Raw genomic sequence first — 12,392 nt, 5'->3', positions numbered from 1 at the left:
TATCTGGCTTCAAGATTAAACTTGATAAGTTTATGGAGGAGATGGTATGATGGGATAACATGATTTTGGCAATTAATTGATCTTTAACTATTCATGGTAAATAGGCCCAATGGCCTGTGATGGGGTGTTAGATGGGATGGGATCTGAGTTATTACAGAGAATTCTTTCCTGGGTATCTGGCTGGTGAATCTTGCCCACATGCTCAGGGTTCAGCAGATCGCCATATTTGGGGTCGGGAAGGAATTTTCCTCCAGGGCAGATTGGCAGAGGCCCTGGGGGTTTTTCGCCTTCATCTGCATCATTGGGCACGGGTCACTTGCTGGAGGATTCTCTGCACCTTGAAGTCTTTAAACCATGATTTGAGGACTTCAATAGCTCAGACATAGGTGAGAGGTTTATTGCAGGAGTGGGTGGGTGAGTGAGATTCTGTGGTCTGCATTGTGCAGGAGGTCAGACTAGATGATCATAATGGTCCCTTCTGAGCTTAATATCTATGAGTCTATCATTCAAGATGATCTGGATGACCTTGAAAACTGGAGTCATAGAAATGGAATGAGATTGAATAGTGTAAAGTCATGCATTTAGGGACTAAATATAAGACTTTTTGCAAAAGCTGGGCCTTACCAGTTGGAAGTGACAGCGGAGGACAAAGACCTGAGTGTATTGGTTAATCATAGGATGGCTATGAGATGCCAATGAATGTAGCCATGGAAAAGGCGAATGCAATCCTAGGATGCATCAGGTAAGGTATTTCCAGTAGAGATAGGGAAATGTTATTGCTATTATACAAGGCACTGGTGAGACCTCATCTGGAATACTGTGTGCAGTTCTGGTATTGCATGTTTAAAAAAGATTAATTCAGACCTGAACAGGGGCAGAGAAGGACCAAGAGGATGATCAGAGGAATGAAAAACCTGCCTTATGAGAGAAGACTCAAAGAATTTGTCTTGTTTAGCCTAACCAAACAAAGGCTGAGGAGAGAGCGGATTGCTCTCTATAAATACATCACAAGGATAAATAACTCCTCTCCATCCCTGGTATTTAAGTTAAGGGCCAACGTTGGCACAAGAACAAATGGATATAAACTGGACATCAACAAGTTTAGGCTTGAAGCTACGTGAAGGTTTCTAACCATCAGTGAAACAAAATTCTGGAACAGCCTGCCAAGGGGAGCAGTGGGGGCAAAGAACCTCACTGTCTTCAAGACTGAGCTTGATATGTTATGGAGGGGATGGTATGATGAGATTACCTACAATGGCATATGGCCCATCAGCGACTGCCAGTAGCAAATATCCCCAAATGGTCAGAGATGTCACACTAGATGGGAAGGGTTCTGAGTTACTACAATGAATTCTTTCCCAGGTATCTCGGTGGACATCTCACCCACCTGATCAGGGTCGAATTGATCACCATATTTGTAGTCTGGAGGGAATTTTACCCCAAGTCAAAATGGCAGAAACCTTGTGGGCTTTTTGTCTTCCTCTGCAGCATGTAGCATGGGTCTCTTGCAGGTTTAAACAAGTGTAAATGGTGGAGTCTCTGTAACTTGAAGTCATTAAGTCATCATATGAGGACTTCAGTAACTAAGAAGTTCTACTCCTATTACAGGAGTATATGTGGGGGGGAGAGGTTGTGTGGCCTGCGATGTGCCAGAGGTCAGACTACATGATCACGATGGTCCCTTCTGATCTTAAAGTCTATGAACACCCTCTGCTTTGAGAGAGGTGGCACCTGAAAGCCATCTGGTGGGAAAGCCTCAATATCACAGCATTGCTCCCCCTCCCCTGAACCCCATGGAAGCATCTCTGCTATGGTGCCATAGCGATCAGAGATAATTTCCCTCTGTGCATGAGTGCAGGAAGGGCTGGAGCCAGGGACTATCTGCTGTACTTCAATTCTACAACTCTGGGGGACCTACCTAATGGGAACCCTACCACCACCCCTGAAGAGACCATGCTGCTAGGTGGGAACCCTGAGAAAGGATCACAAGACTGTGAGAGGAAGCCTTGTTGGTGCTTAAGTGGGTATCAGCTCCCTGACCCGACCAGTCTGTTAACTCTGCTCAGGGCTGTGCCAGCCCTTACTTTGCCTGACAGGTTAACAATACATGCACTCTAATCCCTGAGCTCCCCTGAAGCCTTCCCCTGAAGAGTTCGCCCTGAACCACTGGACGCTCATAGAAATAACCAGGTAAGCAGTCCCCAAAGGAACAGTGCACACACCTCTTGTTTGCTTCAGCTGAGGATCAGTTCCAATGCAACATCGCAGCACTGAGATGTATTTATAGTGAAAACAAGCACAGGTTTATCATCAGAGGCTACAAGTTCAGAGCTAAGGCATAAGGACAATAATGGAAACAGAAATGGTTCCATATAAAACCAAGTGTAACATCCTTCCTGGAGACTCAACTTCAGACAAGGTTGTTAGCCTGTTAAAGTTAGGTAGTTTATCTCCCAACAAGGCCAGGGAGCCCCCAGTCATGAAAACAAAAAGCGTGGCACCTTTTGCTTCCTGAGTGAAGGAGTCTTCCATTTAAATCCCTGCCCTGCAAGATTGTCTTTGCACACTGACAGGCTAACCCTCATGGGTGGGTTATTTTTTCCCTGTGTTGTTGTGAAATACCCAGGGCACAATCCAGACTAGTGAGTAGTTGTGTTACCCCTGCCCTCTATCCTGGGATGCCCTTTACATTGTTTTCCTGCTGTAACTTTCAGTCTGGACTGCTCACAAACAGCCTTCAGCATGCAAGTCACTCCCAGCTATGTCTGCATCTGCTGCAGCCAGACAGCTACACTGTGGCTCTCACCAGCCTTAGTTGTACTTCAGGGTGATCCCAACACACCCCCAGTCCTAGATTTGCCCCCAGCAATGTACGTCTTGTACTGCCCAGCCCTCTCCTGGATAATACAAGCTCATATACAGTCCATCATTTTATTAATTGAAATGATACACCCACGTCTGGTTACCCCAAATGGAGTTTCCCAAACGAACACATGGGTTTAGATAAATCAATAAAACAAGTTTATTAACTACAAAGAGAGATTTTAAGTGAGTACAAGTAACAAGGCATAAAAGTCAGAAATAGTTACAAGATAAAATGCAACTAGTGCCTAACTGAACAAACTATGTTAAATTCAAAGCAAAATTTCTCACCGCATGCTCTCAACAGTCTTACTGGGCAAACTCCTTAGGCCAGGACCCCTTCTTCTGATTAATGGCTGTTGCCTTTGTCCCTTCTTGTGCAGTGAATCAGTGGACAGAGATAGGGAGGAGGAGGGAATGCACCTTCTTTTTATAGTCCTGTCCCCCCTTTGAGAAGCGTTTCCATCTGGGAGCATGGTGACAGGCAGGCTGAGTGGAAGGAAGCTCCATACCATTTCCATGTTAAAATATAGATTTTTGCCCAGTCCCCTCTCCTGCCAAAGAATGGCCCCTTAGCAGGTAAATGGCCCATCAGCCTTGTTTACACATGGCTAAGGCATAGCTTGGGCTTTGTCTCTGAGGAACTAGTTTGGCCTTTCCCCAGACTTCTCTGGCAAACATACTTTTAGTCCTGATCTCAGTTGTATGTTTGTAACATCACACATAATGCTGTATTTTGCCATGGTATTATTGATCAGCAAATTCTGACTTTTATAGGACATCTGACAAGGTGTACTTTGTACAAAGTTGACTACAGGAGTGTCTAAGGTGGGGACACGGATGCCACAGAAAACTGACCAAATATGCCTCTGTGTAAGTGTGGGTCCCCTTGGGGTGGCTTACAATGCTTAAGGTACATGGCCGACAGGTGAATCAATGTCCTTTGCCTGACCCAAAGCCCACCTGTCAGCTCTGCCTTGGAAACAGGCTTCAAAATGTCTTCTCTATACATCTACTTAAATACCCTCCCTGCATACAGCTCACAAAGGTTTGAAGGTCAGGAGGATATAAGCATTTATTAGAGACCTCACATGACATCACCAACAGAGATAAATGATATGAAAGCAGGTCGCTAGAGTAGTGAGTTTGTCAGGCTTGTTAGGAGTTACAGAACCATGGTCCCTTGGCCAGCTGGCACTAGGCTTGCCAACCTTCTAATCACACAAAACCAAACATCATAGCCCTGCCCCTTCCCTGAGGCCCCGCCCCCACTCACTACATTCCCCCTCTCTTTGTGACTCACTCTCCCCTACCCTCACTCACTTTTACTGGGCTGGGACAGGGACTTGGGGTGTGGGAGGGGATATGGGCTCTGGGGTGGGGTTCCAGGCTTTGGAGTGGGGTGGGGATGAGGGGTTTGGGATGCAGGAAGGGGCTCCAGGCTCGGGGGTGGGGCTGAGGGATTTGGAGTGTGTGAGGGAGCTGCAGGTTGAGGCAGGGGGTTGGGGTGCAGGAGGGGTGAGGCCGGGGATGAGGGGTTCTGGGTGTGGGAGGGGGCTCTGGGCTGCAGCAGGGGGTTGGGGTGCAGGGCTGTGTGAGGGTTCTGGGCTGGGGGGGTGGGCTCTGGGGTGGGGCAGGGATGAGGGCTTTGGGTGCAGGAGAGGGTTCCAGGTTTGGGGGCTGAGGGCTGGGTCAGGGGGTTCGGGCTCTGGCTTATCTCGCACAGCTCCCGGTTAGCAGCACAGAGGGCGGGGGGGCTAAGGCAGGCTGCCTGCTTCTCCTGACACCGTGCTGTGCATGTGCCAGAAGCAGCCAGCAGGTCCAGCGCTAGTAGGCGGGGGGTGGGGACAGGGGCAGGAGGCTCCGCGTGCTGTTCTTGCCCACAGGCACCGCCAATGGGAGTGCGGCGCTGGTGCTCAGAGCGGGGACCATGCATGGATCCCCATGGCCCCCCCCGCCTAGGAGCCGGACCTGCTGGCTGCTTCCGGGGCACAGTGCAGTGCCCCGGGCCAGGTAGGGACTACCCTGCCTTAGTGCTGCATCACCACCGACCAGACTTCTAACGGCCTGGTTGGCGGTGCTGACCGGAGCCGCCAGGGTCCCTTTTCAACCATTACTGGGTCTGTAGAAGGCACAGTCCCTTCTACACCTACCCTGTCCTCAGCACGCACACCCCAAGTTAACATCCAAACTCATTCCATTCCAGGGGATTTGCTCACTGAAAATCAACAACACAACAAAGACCTCAGCCTAAATTGGCTCCCAAGCTCTCTCCTAGTCCCATTTGATAGTGAGCAGCATGTCCCGTATTGTCAGTCCCATATGTAAAAAAAAAAAAAAGGCATCAGCATCCTACCCCAAAATCAGGTTTAAAAAATAAATCTGATGATTTTTAAGCCAAATACATTTTAGGTTCTACTAAACCTTAGGTTTCAGAGTAGCAGCCATGTTAGTCTGTATCTGCAAAAAGAACAGGAGTACTTGTGGCACCTTAGAGACTAACAAATTTATTTGAGCATAAGCTTTTGTGAGCCACAGCTCACTTCGTCAGATGCATGCAGTGGAAAATACAGTGGGGAGATTTATATACACAGAGAACATGAAACAATGGGTGTTACCATACACACCGTAACAAGAGTGATCAGGTAAGGTGAGCTATTACCAGCAGGAGAGTCGAGGGTGGTGGGAGGGAATCTTTTGTAGTGATAATCAAGGTGGGCCATTTCCAGCAGTTGACAAGAACGTGTGAGGAACAGTGTGTGTGTGTGTGGGGGGATGAACATGGGGAAATAGTTTTTAGTTTGTGTAATGACCCATCCACTCCCAGTCTTTATTCAAGCCTAAGTTAATTGTATCCAGTTTGCAAATTAATTCCAATTCAGCAGTCTCTCGTTGGAGTCTGTTTTTGAAGTTTTTCTGTTGAAGAATTGCCACTTTTAGGTCTGTAATCGAGTGACCAAAGAGATTGAAGTGTTCTCCGACTGGTTTTTGAATGTTACCATTCTTGACGTCTGATTTGTGTCCATTTATTCTTTTATGTAGAGACTGTCCAGTTTGGCCAATGTACATGGCAGAGGGGCATTGCTGGCACATGATGGCATATATCACATTGGAAGATGTGCAGGTGAACGAGCCCTGATAGTGTGGCTGATGTGATTAGGCCTATCATAAATATAAAGGGAAGGGTAACCACCTTTAAATCCCTCCTGGCCAGAGGCAAAACCCTTTCACCTGTAAAGGGTTAAGAAGCTAAAATAACCTCGCTGGCACCTGACCAAAATGACCAATGAGGAGACAAGATACTTTCAAAACTGGAGAGGGGAGGGGGGACAAAGGGTCTGTCTGTCTGTGTAATGCTTTTGCTGGGAACAGATCAGGAATGCAGCACAGAACTCCTGTAAAAAGTTAGTAAGTAATCTAGCTAGAAATGCATTAGATTTCCTTTTGTTTAATGGCTGGTAAAATAGGCTGTGCTGAATAGAATGTATATTCCTGTTTTTATGTCTTTTTGTAACTTAAGGTTTTGCCTAGAGGGATTCTCTGTTTTGAATCTGATTACCCTGTAAGGTATTTACCATCCTGATTTTACAGAGGTGATTCTTTTACTTTTTCTTTAATTAAAATTCTTCTTTTAAGAACCTGATTGTTTTTCATTGTTCTTAAGATCCAAGGGTTTGGGTCTGTACAAATTGGTGAGGATTTTTATCAAGCCTTCCCCAGGAAACGGGGGTGTAGGGTTTGGGGGGATATTTTGGGGGGAAGACGTCTCCAAGTGGGCTCTTTCCCTGTTCTTTGTTTAACATGCTTGGTGGTGGCAGCATAGGGTTCAAGGACAAGGCATAGTTTGTACCTTGAGGAAGTTTTTAACCTAAGCTGGTAAGAATAAGCTTAGGGGGTCTTTCATGCAAGTCCCCACATCTGTATCCTAGAGTTCAGAGTGGGGAAGGAACCTTGACATGGTGGCAGAGCGGTGGGATCATTTTGAGATTTTTGGGGGATCATTTTGAGATTTTTTTTGAACCAGAAGCACAGCAGGATTTTAAAAGGTTTTGTAAATTCTGTGTCTCTGCCTGGGGGACAGAGCAGCAGGCATAACAAAAGGGATCTTTCTTTTTTGAGTGAAGTTTTCTCTACCTAAAGGCAGGGTAGTTAACCTCCTGCAGGGAAATTCACAAGTTTTTCACAGATCTGAAGAGGTTTTTTTTTTAGCTAAGAGCAGCTAGAGGGTTTTTCTGTAGGCTGAGAATAACTATCAGAGAACATATGTATCAGATTACAGCACAGCAAAATTTTAAAAGCCAGGGTTTTTGTTTGTTTGTTTTGTGGTTTTCTTTCTAACTCTCAGGTGTAAAGTTAGTTAAAAACAGAGAGGCTAAGATGACAGAAACCAAGGCACAACACAAACTGGAGTTAACCAGACTGGAGGCAGCAAAAGAGGCAGAAAAAGCCCATGAGACTGCCCACAGGAGAGCTATGGAGGCAAAGGAAAAAAGAGTGGAAGCATGCACTGGAGATGGAGAAAGCAAAGGCTCAGCAGAATATACTGGATAACCCTAACAATCCTTACTCAACCATCCACAAATGGGAGCGACTATGTCCACAGTATGATGAATCCAGTGATATTGCTGAATATTTTCTCACCTTTGAGAGACTGTGCACACTCCATAAAATTCCTTAAGCTCACGAGGTGACCACATTGGTCGCAAAATTGACTGGACGAACTTTGGACATATTCAATAAGATGCCTACTGATGAGGCTTCTGACTATAATAAATTCAAGGATTTGGTTTTAAAGCAATTTCAAGTTATACCTGAAACTTACAGAGTAAAATTTAGAGCCCTTAAGAGAGGACCTGGACTAAGTAATGTGGCTTATCTAAACAAGATAAAGGATCTGTTAGATAAATGGGTCAAAGGAAGGGGTGTAACTAGCTTTGAAGGAATGTGTGATTTGATGGCTCAGGAGCAATTCCTGAATATGTCCAAGGAGGAAATAAAACAGTGTTTATGGGATAAGAAAATGGACTCAGCAGAAAGTCTTGCTTCTTATGCTGATCAATACAAGCAGTCCCAGACCGCCAGAGAGGCGGGGCAAACTGGAACAAAACGGGTGGAGGGAGGAGAGAGAAACAACCCTGGTCGCAGTTGGAGCGGATACTAGGACACCCTCAGACCACACCCTACTACCGGGGGCAGCCCAAGGCCCCCAACTACACACCAAGGAACACTCCAGACACCTTATAATCCCTCCACACCATTCTCCAGCAACCCACCTCACCCCAGTGACCTGTCAGCTTGACGATGTTTTAAATGTAATGAGCCGGGGCATGTAAAGGCCAACTGCCCCAAGAACCTCAAGAGATTACAGTTCATTGCACTGGAATCACACCAGAGGTCCTCAGGCCCAGATACCTCCCAGATACCCTCGGAGCGGAGGGAAACTGTGAGTGTGGGCAGGAAGAAGGTCACACCAGAGCACAAATGTTGGCTATCCATGCTTCCTTAGTGGATCCCAATTTAATCAACCCAGAGATCCAAGTGACAATTCAACCCTTCAAGTCAAACTCTTTTGACTTGCCTACAGCCAAGTTGCTGGTCCAGTACAAGGGCTGGTCAGGAACGTGGACTTTTGCAGTCTATGATGATTATCCCATCCCCATGCTGTTGGGGAAAGACTTGGCCAATCATGTGAAACTAGCAAAGAGGGTGGGAATGGTCACCCGCAGTCAGGCTAAGCAAGCACACCCAGCTCTGTTCCGGAAACTTCTACCAGAACCCGGTCAGAGGTGATGGAACTGGACCCCATGCCAACGTCTGCAACAGCAGTAGTGGATCCAGTCCCAGAGACCCAGACAGAGCCAGTCCCAGAACCGGAACCGGCGGAACACCGGAACCATTGCCAGCACTGAATCCAGTACTTGCAACCCCAACACCAGAGGGCCCCACCGAACCTGCACCAGCAGCAACAGATAACCCTACACAAGAGGCTCACCCGGAGCCTGAACCCCAATATACTGCACCAGCAGAGAGCGGTTCACAGTCAATGGAAACAGCCCCATCACTTGCATCGCTTCCAAAGGGACCAAGCCTAGGTCCACAATCCAATGAGGAACTGATGTCTTCAGCAACAAGGAAACGGTTCCAGACTGAACAGGAAGCAGATGAAAGCCTCCAGAGAGCTTGGACAGCGGCATGGAGCAACGCACCACCTCTCAGCTCTTCTAATTGATCTAGGTTTATTGTAGAAAGAGGATTTCTGTACAAGGAAACTCTTTCTGGTGGACACCAGGAAGACTGGCATCCTCAGAGACAGTTGGTAGTTCCAACTAAGTACCAGGTAAAGCTATTAAGCTTAATCCACGATCATCCTAGTGGCTATGCTGGGGTGAACAGAACCAAAGACCATTTGGGAATGTCATTCCACTGGGAGGGAATGGGCAAGGATGTTTCTACCTATGTCCGGTCTTGTGAGGTGTGCCGAAGAGTGGGAGGTTTAGGTTGGATATTAGGAAAAACTTTTTCACTAGGAGGGTGGTGAAATACTGGAATGCGTTACCTAGGGAGGTGGTAGAATCTCCTTCCTTAGAAGTTTTTAAGGTCAGGCTTGACAAAGCCCTGGCTGGGATGATTTAATTGTGGATTTGTCCTGCTTTGAGCAGGGGGTTGGACTAGATGACCTCCTGAGGTCCCTTCCAACCCTGATATTCTATGATTCTATGATAACCCCAAGACCAGGTCAAAGCCCCTCTACAGCCACTCCCCATCATTGAGGTTCCCTTTCAGCGAGTAGCTGTGGATATTCTGGGTCCTTTTCCGAAAAAGACACCCAGAGGAAAGCAGTACATACTGACTTTCATGGATTTTGCCACCCGATGGCCAGAAGCAGTAGCTCTAAGCAACACCAGGGCTAAAAGTGTGTGCCAGGCATTAACAGACATTTTTGCCAGGGTAGGTTGGCCCTCCGACATCCTCACAGATGCAGGAACTAATTTCCTGGCAGGAACTATGGAAAGCCTTTGGGAAGCTCATGGGGTGAACCACTTGGTTGCCACCCCTTACCATCATCAAACAAATGGCCTGGTGGAGAAGTTTAATGGAACTTTGGGGGCCATGATATGTAAATTCGTAAATGAGCACTCCAATGATTGGGACCTAGTGTTGCAGCAGTTGCTTTTTGCCTACAGGTCTGTACCACATCCCAGTTTAGGGTTTTCACCATTTGAACTGGTATATGGCCGTGACGTTAAGGGGCCATTACAGTTGGTGAAGCAGCAATGGGAGGGGTATACACCTTCTCCAGGAACTAACATTCTGGACTTTGCAAAAAGAAAAGAAGTACTTGTGGCACTTTAGAGACTAACCAATTTATTTGAGCATAAGCTTTCGTGAGCTACAGCTCACTTCATCAGATGCATACTGTGGAAAGTGTAGAAGATCTTTTTATACACACAAAGCATGAAAAAATACCTCCCCCCACCCCACTCTCCTGCTGGTAATAGCTTATCTAAAGTGATCACTCTCCTTACAATGTGTATGATAATCAAGTTGGGCCATTTCCAGCACAAATCCAGGTTTTCTCCCCCCCCCCTTACATTGTAAGGAGAATGGTCACTTTAGATAAGCTATTACCAGCAGGAGAGTGGGTTTGTGGTGGGGGGGAGAGAAAACCTGGATTTGTGCTGGAAATGGCCCAACTTGATTATCATACACATTGTAAGGAGAGTGATCACTTTAGATAAGCTATTACCAGCAGGAGAGTGGGGTGGGGGGAGGTATTTTTTCATGCTTTGTGTGTATAAAAAGATCTTCTACACTTTCCACAGTATGCATCCGATGAAGTGAGCTGTAGCTCATGAAAGCTTATGCTCAAATAAATTGGTTAGTCTCTAAGGTGCCACAAGTACTTCTTTTCGCGAATACAGACTAACACGGCTGTTACTCTGAAACCTGTCATTCTGGACTTTGTAACCAACTTATAAAACACCCTCCGAACCTCTTTAGCCCTTGCTAAAGAAAACCTATAGGATGCTCAAAAAGAGCAAAAAGCCTTGTATAATAAACATGCCAGAGAGCGATCCTGCAAAGTAGGGGACCAGGTCATGGTCTTAAAGGTGCTCCAGGCCCATAAAATGGAAGTGTTGTGGGAAGGGCTATTCACAGTCCAAGAGCGCCTGGGAGCTGTTAATTACCTCAAAGCATTCCCCACCTCCAACCGAAAGCCTAAGGTATACCATATTAATTCTCTAACCCAGGAACCTATCCTTGCAACAAAGCCCATTGCCAACTGTGTCCACATATCTATTCAGGGGACACCATGATAGGGCCTAATCACATCAGCCACACCATCAGAAGCTCGTTCACCTGCACATCTACCAATGTGATATATGCCATCACGTGCCAGCAATGCCCCTCTGCCATGTATATTGGCCAAACTGGACAGTCTCTACGTAAAAGAATAAATGGACACAAATCAGACGTCAAGAATGATAATATTCAAAAACCAGTTGGAGAGCACTTCAATCTCTTTGGTCACTCCATTACAGACCTAAAAGTGGCAATTCTTCAACAAAAAAACTTCAAAAACAGACTCCAATGAGAGACTGCTGAATTGGAATTAATTTGCAAACTGGATACAATTAACTTAGGCTTGATAAAGACTGGGAGTGGATGGGTCATTACACAAAGTAAAACTATTTCCCCATGTTTATTCCCCCCACCCCACCCCGCTACTATTCCTCACACGTTCTTGTCAACTGCTGGAAATGGCCCACCTTGATTATCACTACAAAAGGTTCCCTCCCTCCCACCCCCAGCTCTCCTGCTGGTAATAGCTCACCTTATCTGATCACTCTTGTTACGGTGTGTATGGTAACACCCATTGTTTCATGTTCTCTGTGTATATAAAATCTCCCCACTGTATTTTCCACTGAATGCATCCAATGAAGTGAGCTGTAGCTCACGAAAGCTTATGCTCAGATAAATTTGTTAATCTCTAAGGTGCCACAAGTACTCCTTTTCTTTTTGCTAAACCTTAGGGTTCAGATTTTCCAGCCTTTTCCCCCCACGACAAGGAGGACTAGAAACTTACTCTGTTTAACAGAAAGCTGAGAGTCCCATGTAATCACATGACTCCAGGAGCTGAAGCTTTAAAAAGCCACATTAAATATTGCCATTACTGCTGGTTAAAACTCAGAATTAATTTAGGGAAAAAATGTTGATTTTTGACATGTTTGACATGACATCAGAATAAAAATGAACATTTTTGAAATTTCCTATAAAATGCAATTTTGGAAAAAAATCCATTTTGATAAAAAGCTAAGTGTTATGTTCTTGTTTTGTTTTATAAAATTTTCATTCTAGTTTAGAATATAAACAGACAACAAAACAAATTGGGAAATGAAAGGTCATTTCAAAATGAAAAATCAAAGTGTTCCAATAAAGACCTCAGAGAAATGCTTGGTTTCATTTACCCCCTAAAACTTCATTGAAATTGACGCAGTCCTGCAGGAAGTGTCATTTTAGAGAAAATG

This window comes from Lepidochelys kempii, chromosome 10 (genome assembly GCF_965140265.1).
Source record: "Lepidochelys kempii isolate rLepKem1 chromosome 10, rLepKem1.hap2, whole genome shotgun sequence".
Lineage (NCBI taxonomy): Eukaryota > Metazoa > Chordata > Testudines > Cheloniidae > Lepidochelys > Lepidochelys kempii.
The sequence above is the reverse complement of the archived record's forward strand: the minus strand, read 5'-3'. Positions refer to the sequence as shown.